This window comes from Protopterus annectens, chromosome 7.part0 (genome assembly GCF_019279795.1).
Source record: "Protopterus annectens isolate FY-2018-M chromosome 7.part0, PAN1.0, whole genome shotgun sequence".
Classification (NCBI taxonomy): Eukaryota; Metazoa; Chordata; order Ceratodontiformes; family Protopteridae; genus Protopterus; species Protopterus annectens.
In genome coordinates, this window is record NC_056739.1 from 821,825,182 (window position 1) to 821,835,197 (window position 10,016).

Genomic DNA, 10,016 nt, shown 5'->3' on the forward strand with positions numbered 1-10,016 from the left:
ATAAAACAAGTAGGTAGGGAACTGAAAAGTATTTGCCTTACTTTGTGTCATTAATATTTGGAGGGACCCTGAGGGGAGGAGGAAGGAAAAAAGGTAACTATATAACTAAAAAAAAATTCTGTTCTTAACAGTATTTTTGTGAAACTTTTCACAATAAAAATTGCATATTTTATAGGAAAGTATTTCTGGTTGTTCTTCTATGTGATAAAGTCATTGAAGTGATTGCGCTTTTTTCCCTTCTTTCTCTTGACTCTTTTTTTTTAGCATTAAGAAATGTTGAATTACTGTGCAAAAAGGGAAGAAAACCAAGACAAAAGCATGTTTAAGTTAATTGGGTATAACAGTGGGTAGTTAAGGTGGGGATGGAGTATAAAAGTACACAGATCATGATATATAAACCCATCCACTGGTAATTTATGTTGATAAACTGGAAAAACAATTTAGGATTAAATATCCATATATACTTAGGGATTCCTGGGATTTTTTTAGGGCAATTAAAATCCAAATTTGTTCACCCTGATTGGTACTTAGTGACAATTAATGTAGTGGATCTGTTTCCTATATATCACACCAAACAGGTTTAGCTTGGTTTAATGATATATTATGTAGTTGTGATTGTGGCTGCACATTGAGTAACAGCTTAATTCTAGCTCTCCCAGTGTGAAAACAGAAACTCAGCAGAGAAGGCCAGTAGACTTTTGTGTTTATGGGTAAATTTCAGTAACCGGCTAGTAAATGCACTGCCTGGATACCAGGGAAAAAGAAATACAGAAGACCTGGAAAAAATCAGCTACAAAAAGTAAGGAAGAAACATTGACTGGGGAAATCTCTGCAGCTGTTCAACCTCCAAACATGACTTCCAGAAATTAACAGGAAAATATAAGATAATTGCACACAGACCTGGTTAAAATAAATTAAACACTGATGGACTATATCAACACAAACAACAAAGGGCTGGAAAAAAAGGAAGAAACTGTGAACAGATATTCAAATGAGGTGATAAAGCTGCAAAACTCATAGGCTGAAATGAAGAAAAGACTGTCTGAATATGACATTGCTCAGGAAGAGAGGTTTTAAAAATAATAGAATTACTGGACAGAGCACATAGGGAAAACCTGAGATTTTCCACTATAATAGAAAAGCTGGAAGGAACAAACTGCATTTATTTTATGAAAGCATAAATAAGCAACTGGACTGGTATTCCACAGCAGGAATTGTTAGTTGAAAAAGCACATCGTGTGTATGCTCCAAACCTAACTATATGAAAGCAACCTAGACCTTTAATAGTAAAGATGCAATCCTACCAGCAGAAGGAGTTAATTCTGACAAAACTGTGGCAGAAGGACAAAGTACTAAAAGTTGGAGACAGCAGAGTGTTTGTGGAGAATGACTACTCATTGTACAGCAGGCAGAAGAGGAGTAAGTTTATTCCACTATTCATGAAATATTGAGACACAGGTGTTTGACTCAAACTGCTCTATCCAGCTGTCTTCAATTTATTCTTCTCTGGAGGGACAAAACCATGTTTTGATGAAGTACATGCTAAGGAGGAAATATAAAAGTTTGCCTAACAAAAAGTGAGCTGCGAAACAGAAGGATATTCTACTTCTTGTTCTTCTGGTAATAAAGACCACAGAGAGACTATACCTGTGAAACCTTTTCCAATGTTTCAATGGAAAATGTTGGAGGGAAAGGAAGGGAGTGCTAGAGTTGACTAGAAGAATCAACAGTACATTGGAAATTAAGCAGAGACAGGATTTGGGAGATGGAGATGCACAGTAATAAAAACAGTAACTTAATGTGGTATTACAATGCAGTAATTATATTTGTGAAATATGACAGAACAAGAAAATCTGGAATTATTTGGACTTTTTCAGAATTTGTTAGACTTGTGGGAGACTTTAAAGTATATGTCTCCTACTTCATGTCATTAATGTTTGGAAAAATGCTTTGGTGAGGGGAAGACAGGGGAGAAAGTTAACTGTTAAGGAAAGAAAAAAAATCTTAATAGTGCCATTTTTGTGGTGTATGGTTTTCTTTGCATGCTATAAAGTAAAGTTTTCTCAGTTATTTTTAAGTTTAATGGGGATTATACACAGGTGCTAATATTCTTTTCCTCTTTTCTTTCTCCATTCTCTCTTCTTGTTCACTGCAATGTAAAAAAAAAGAAAAAAGAAAAAGAAAAGACTGGTTAAAAGTGCATGACAAAAGAAAAAAATCAATGTGCTGTTCTCATTTTTGCCTGGGGGAATGACCGAAGTAAGGACCTTAGATCGATTTAGTAACAAGTGTTAAGAGAACGCAAGTAAATGAAAAGAATACTGAATATTATGAGGCTTTTTCTAGCAAATGAATGTATGCTTAGTAGCAGTTCTATTTCTAACTCTCATGTCTCCGTGGAAACAATCTGATAAAGAGAAATTGACTGACTGGTTCTCCATACATTCATGGAGACAATCTTATAATGAGAAATTGGCTTTCTGGTTCTCATTTCACCATGGAGATAATCTGATAAAGCGAAATTGGTTACAGTCTGGTGGAGAGTAATTGAATGGAGGGGGGAAGGAAAAGAGAAACTGGCTAGGAGATAATGTTCTCTAAAAGCATTCATGGGTTTTCCCAGCTGGGAGAGCTATGAGGATAAGACCAAAACAGTTAGCACTTAGTAGAAGTACAGGCTGCACCATGCATCTTAGCATGGATAATCTTTCGTTTAGGTTAACTTAAGTCTCTGAGTGTGCTGTCAGTTTGAGACATTTTCTATTAGGAGGGTAAAACTTCAATATTTGAAGACGTACATAGTTCATAGGTTAGTACTAAGCTAACTGCCCTTGCGAGCCATTTTAAGCCTAGCCAATTATCCCTTGTGAGACTCAAACCCTGCACCTTGTGTTTGTAAGGAAAACACCTTAACCATTAGGCCACCCTCCCAACCCTTAGTTTTGTTTGTTAGTAGTAAATTAATAGGTTTTAGGGGTTATTGTGGATTTGTTTACTTTTTTTTTGTTTGAGGGCTTTAAATAAAACAAAACATTTTGTAAGATGTGACATATAGGTTCAAATGGATATGACAAGAAACAATTATGTAAAAGTTCGACCTGACAAACAGTGTATGCATGTTAACACAAAAGCTGAAACTAGGCATTTAACAAAAAAGGTGTTATACATAAAAGGTGGTAATAATCACTTTTTAATACAATGGTGCTTTCTGTAATGTCTTTAAATGTCAATGATCTCACAGAAATACAAAAACGAAAGCCTAGTGAACTATATTAAAAATATAGAGTGCAAATAGCTATGTCACAGAAGACACACTTGGAAGGAAATGAACATGCGAATTTCATAAAGAAAGGCTTTCAGAATGGTTATTCAGAGAAATATCTAGGACACAGGAAAAGAAGAGTACTTAGATTAATTGCAAGAGCAGGTCCAATAGTGATCAAAGAGGATAAAGAAGATAATAATGACAGATTTGTAAAGCTAAGGGGCTACTGACAAGGACGGAGGATTACACTGGTATGTATTTATATTCCACCTAAAACTGCTATAATGGACCTTAAGAAAATTCTGGGAGAAATAATCAGTTTTCACCAATGAATATTACTTGTAGGTGAGGAATGGAGTTTGATTTGCAGCAGTGAAGATGTGTCTGGGGGACCCAGGAAGGAAATGTATAACAAAGGAGGGTTGAATTTTTGATTAAATTTATGAAAATATTTGGCATGGAAGATGTGAATTCAGTAATAGTTCAGAATGACTTTACATATTGTTTCCCAAAATATAAAAACTGGGATGAGCTAGACAGTATTTCCATTTCACAGGGACATGTGCATTTAATTTATAGTCTTGATACACATCCAATAATAATTTCAGGTCATGCGCCAGTAATCACTTAAACAAAAACACAGGGTAATGAAATAAAAATGAGACACTGGTGCTTTCCTATCCATCTGTTGAAAAGAGAGGAATTTAAGGAATGGCTAGTGGAGATTATTCAGGAGCTGTTAGAGAAGATAGAAATTACTTCTGAAAATATAGCTAGGGAGTTGGATAAAATTAAGGTGGGGTTTAAAAATAGGGTGAAAATAAAAGAAAGAGCTATGGTTAAGAAGTAACAAGAATTATTTAGAGGGAATGATACATGTTAAAGTATTGCAGAATGGGGGAATACCACAGAACAAGAAGAGGAGCAACTGGAGAATGCTAAGCAGAAAATAAGGGATTACCTCAATAATATACACAAGTTTAGAAAGGTTGCTGTTAAGCAACTGTTTATAGATAACACTAAAACACAAAAACTTTTAGCACAATGACACAGGCAGCAGAAAGTAGAAGGGGCTGTTGCCAAGCTTAGGAAGCTTATAACATGGAAGTTAACAAGAGCTCCCGTAGAGATATTAGAAATATTTTGGAAATTCTATGAAAGTCTGTATAAAGCAGGGAAATATGGAAATCAAGAAAAGACACAAATGGAAATGTTTATGGAAGAATTAAATATGCCAAGGTTAGAGGTAGATGAGGCTCAATTACTAACAGTTAGGATAGGAGGAGATGAGATAAAAATTGTGATGTGGAACCAATCTACAGGAAAGTCCCCAGGAATAGATGGTATTCCTGTGGAAGTTTAGAAGCTAGGAGGGAAAAAATAAAGAAGTGGAAGGTTTTGTTTAACAGTAATTTAAGAGGAGGAGAAATACCAACATCCGGGAAGAAAGCAGTGGTAGCTGTAATACCTAAAGAGGGTAAAGATACATCAGATCCAGCTTCACATAGGCACATTTCAATAATAAACCATGATTATAAAGTGTTAATGTCTATAATGGATAAAAAAATGGGAAAAGTAGTGCTAAAATTGATAGATATGGGTCAGTGTGGTTTTATGGAGGGGAGGCAAACATTTGACAGCATTAACAGAACACTGATGATCCAAAGGGAAGCAGAATGTAAGAAAATACCATTGTTGGTGGTGGGCCTTGATGCAGCAAAAGCATTTGACAGAGTAAGCAGGGACTTTATGAGCAGGGCAATGCATACCTCTCAACCTCTCAGTGCAAGAAATCTGGGCAAAGCCAGAAAAAATGGGGGGGGGCAAAGGCTCAAAAATAGGGACAGATTTTAAATATTGCTCCTATAGGTTCATAAGAAGTTACTAGGCTATCGGCCCTGGAGCCTATACAAGCCTAGCCAAAAAGATTTCCTGGCTTTCGCCACCCAAGAAAATTATTTTCCTATGCTCCTGTCAAGCAGTGCTGCAGAAGTGATCCCCAGGGTGAATTTTCTATTTTCCATTCAGTCATCAAGATTTTTCTTAAAGAGGGCCAAAGGAGCTTTGCTTGACATGAATGGGTAGTTTTTTCAGAGTATGGGAAGTCTTTGGGACAGGAATCTATTCCTCCAGCATGTTCTGTTTATTGTGGTGACAAGGTTTAGGTCCTTGGAGCAAGTGGTTCGGAGAGATTGGAATTTCTTTAACTGTAGCATGTCCAACACCTCTGGGTTTGACATAGCACTATATGTTAGGCAGAGATCACCTCTGACTAGATGATATGCGACAGAGTAGAGCTGCAGTTTTTTGAGATGGTCTGTGTATGGCATCTGTTTGAGGCTGGTAATCCTCTTAGTGAGTTATTTCTGTGGCCTTTCCAATTGTTGTAGGTGCCTTGTGAGATACATGCCAAACAGGGTATTGTACTCTATAATGGGTCTGATGAGTAGAGAGGAACAATTACCTCCTTTTTCTAGAGGAAAACCCTTTTGTGATGAGGTGTGCCATGTAGAAGGATTTCCTGACTAGTGTGGCTATGTGGTTATCAAAGGAGAGACTACTGTCCACCTGTGTCCCGAAGTCTCTTATCACACTTTCAGTCTTTAGTGAGTTACCACCTATGTGGTAGTTCATGGGTACCAAGTTTTTTACCAAAGGGGATGACAATGCACTTCTTGGTATTGCGTTTGAGGCCATGACTTTGACATGAAGCATCTGTCTCTGTGAGGCCCTTTTGTAGAATGTCTATATCATTAGGGGATTCTATTATGGCTCCCAGTTTGCAGTCATCTGTGAACTTTGTTAGCCAAAGATCTTCTGTGTTGGTCTGCACTTCAGAGAAGTAGATGCCGAACAGGAGAGGACCCAGGACCAAACCCTGTGGTACTCCACTTGTCACTGGTCTGAAGTTGGACTTGGAGTCAACTACTTTTACTGTTTAGGTTCTGTCAGTGAGCCAGTTGGCCACCCATCTTGTGACATAGGGATTTATGCCCAGTTTAGTGAGTTTATCTATAATTCCAGAGTGGTGAATGGTATCGAAAGCCTTGGCGAGGTCAAGATAGGCTGTGTGCACTCCCTTGCCCTCATCTATGACTCTAGTGACTGCTTCAAAGAAGTCAATCAGGTTTAGTAGACATGATCTACCTTTTACAAACCCAAACTGAGTGGGGTCCAGGGTTTGGTGGTTACATATGTCTTTGTTTATAAGCTCCAAGATGATATGTTCCATGGCCTTGCAGACCAGGCTTGTCAGGCTAATGGGGCAGTAGTTTCCGGCATCCATGGTGGCACCCACTTTTTGGAGTGGGATAATCATCACTGTGCACCATTCAGTAGGCATATAGCCTGAGGTGAGGCTATGATTGAACATGGTACTTAGGTGGGGTGCCAGTTCGTTCTGTAGTTCATGCAGTATGTAGCCTGGGATGTTGTCTGGTCTCATAGATGCTGTGTTCTTGGCTTTGGAGAGTGCGGTCTTTACTTGTTCATCCATGATTACAGGGGCTTTGCATTCTTCCAGTATTAAGATGGGCCCTTTTGAGGGTGATAGGGGGTAAAGTTAGCACTGAACCTATCTGCCAGGATGTTGGCAATATTAGTTGGTTCTCTATATTTAGTGCCATTGTGCTGTAGCTCAGAGCAGATCTGAGTGTTGCCATTGAGATTCTTGACATAGCTGTAGAATGCTTTGTGGTTGTCTTTGGAATCAGTGGCAATTTTATTTTCATAACTGGCTTTGGAGGATTTTATGAGGGATCTCAACTTCTTGCTGAGGCTGACCAGGGAGTTCCTCCAATCTTGGGATTTTATTCTTTTTTGCAACAGCTTCTTCCTTCTGTTGTAGAGTTTATTTAAACTTAGAAAGTTGCTAGTATGACAGATTTTACATTATTATATATTTTCTGAAGGATATGAAGTCTGAAACTCAATTGTCTGTCATTATTCAGTGACTTCAATCCTCAATGATTTGCTTGAAAACCACAAATTCTATGAGGAACAGACCAAAAATAAGAGGCAAAAATCTTGACATTCTGCAAAAATCTGGACAGTTGAGAGGTATGGGGCAATGGAAGCATTTGCATTTATAAGATTGATTAGGAGGATTCAGAGGCAAAAATTAAAGTGGGTGGGGTTCTCTGCGATAATTTCTGCTTGAGCAGAGGAACCAGACAGGGGTATCCTCCTTCCCTTTTTTATTTGCATTACATTTAGAACCATTGCCAAAGAAAATAAGGGACTCAGGAATTGAAATATATAACTGGTCTGCTAGTCAAGAAAAGCTGGCTCTATTTGCAGATGATATTATTTTATACCTGACAAAACCAGAAAGAGACATTACAGTGTTGTGGAACATTCTGATATAGTTTCAAATCTTTTGGGGAAATAAAATTAATGAAGCTGAAACAAAGGCAATATCAGTAAATTATGTACCCACACACAAATTGGTTCATCAGTACCCATACTTATGGGGACATGATAAAATTAAGTATTTAGGAGGATGGATTAAAAATGATTCTGCTGTGGCAGCTAAGGATATGTGGAAAGAAACTAAACAAAAGATAATACAAAAACTGAGAAAAATGAAGCTTTGTTATATGGATATGGATAGTAACATACAAGCAGTTAAATGTTTTAGTCCCATTAGTCTTATACATAGTTCAGGGATATTTTATCAACCAGAGGAGAAGTTGTGGATAGCAATTAATAAAGAGTGCAAGGACTTTATCTGGGAAGGGAAGACGGCAAGAGTCAAGTGAGATAAGCTGATTCTTCAAGTAGGACAGGGTAGATTGGAATTACCCAATTTAAAGGGGTATTTCAGAGCTACACAGTTAAGGCTCCTATACATAGCACAAGCAGAAAATTATAATTTAAAGTGGAAAGGGATGATGATGAAGTAGAGGTAAGCTCACAAAACAATGAGAGACTGGGATTTTGGATGCAGGCCTTTAAGGAGAATAACAATCGTACAGAATATTATATCCATGAAGTAGCAGAAAATATCCTAAGAACTAAGCCAGTATGGGAATGGAGAAAGGAAATTCTGCCAATAGGGATCACTGCAATTATGGATATAGACAATAGGCAAGAGGGAGCTGGAATGTATTGGGGAAAACTGGCAAAGGAGCCAAGGTATTTGGAGCAAATAACTAGAGAGGGAAAGATGATAGAATGGGACGATGCCAAGAATTTATTTGGACTGCAGGCTAGAGATTTCCTTCCCTTTCAAGCATTTATATCAGAGTACAGGCAAAGAGAAAGAAATAGGGGGGTCCTAAATGAAAGACCAGTACTGGTGGAGTTTTTGTAGAATCTAGAACAGAAGCTACCATTAAAAAATGAATATTTAGTAGAGCATTTAAAATATTGCATTGATAACTGTAAGAATCAGTCAGAGGAGGTTAGAAAGAATTGGGAAGAGAGATTAGATAACAATTCACAAACAATGGGAGGATATATGTATGTCTCCCAAATATGCTACAAAATCTAGAAGATTTAGGATTTTTGCTTGAAAATGTTTACATAGATGTTTTTATAGCCCAAGTAGACTCCAGATATTTTTTCCTCAGGTAGACAGCAAATGTTGGAGGTGTGATGGGGAAGAAATAGATAATTGGGAACATATTTTCTGGGAATGGGGTATGTTGGGGGACTGTAAGGATTCCTTACAGATGCACTATCGTAGATGCTGGGTGGGCATATTGGTGTGACAAAGGAGATGATTTTTCTTAGCTGATACAGAATCAGAATTGCCTAGACATGGTAAGGCCTTTCTGTGTCTAATTATGGTGGCTGCCAAAAAAGCAATTACTGGAAAATGAAAATGAAAGTCTAAACCAGCTACAGTAAACTCTCAGTTAACCAGCACCCACGGAGATTAGTATATCCCGGATAACTGTAGTTTCTGTTTGCTTGAGAGTTACTATTAAAAGTAGGCCTGACTAATACTGTACCCTATACTATTTGTTTGGTTTGACTTGTTCTCAGGTTGGGGAGAGAGGGAATTTATTCCTATCTTCCTTTTTAAAACTTTAAAAATGTAAAGTATGTTTCTGCGGGGGGGGGGGGCAGAAAGTGCAACACATGAAAATTGTACTGTATTTCTCCGATTTTTTTTGCCTGTTGCTTGAATTTTACTTAACTGAGAGTTTACTGTATACTAGAAATAGTGAATATAGTAACAGAAATAAAACAACTGGTATTAATATCTTTAAAAAAATGGTATGAGCAAACTGGATAGGAAAAATGGGAATTGTGGGAACAATACATGCAGGGGAGGAATGAGATTTAAAAGAAGGCAGGACTTAAATAAGCTATATAATGCTTGAAAATGACTGGGTAGATTATAAGTATAATGTTTGCATTTGCGATTATGTCAGTATAGTTTGTGATGTAAAATGCTTGCAGCTAGGATTGTATCGGTGTGATTTGTTTTCATTTATATAAATGTATGATTGCCTGTGTCATAAGTGATGGTTTAATAAAGATGTTTCTTCTTTAAAAAGAAAAGGGCAGGAACTGAATCATTTATGTAATTTTGCTTAGGATATATGATATATATATATGATATATAGCAATATATGTAAAGTATAATGTTTGTAAAGGTGAACTTGTTAATACAGTTTGATTATTTTTATATAAATGTAAATTTGCCTATGTCACAAGTGAAAATTCAATAAAGGTGTTTAAAATAAGAAAGTGAAATTATTATGCCACTTATACACAGACGTTGGGAAATTATACTATA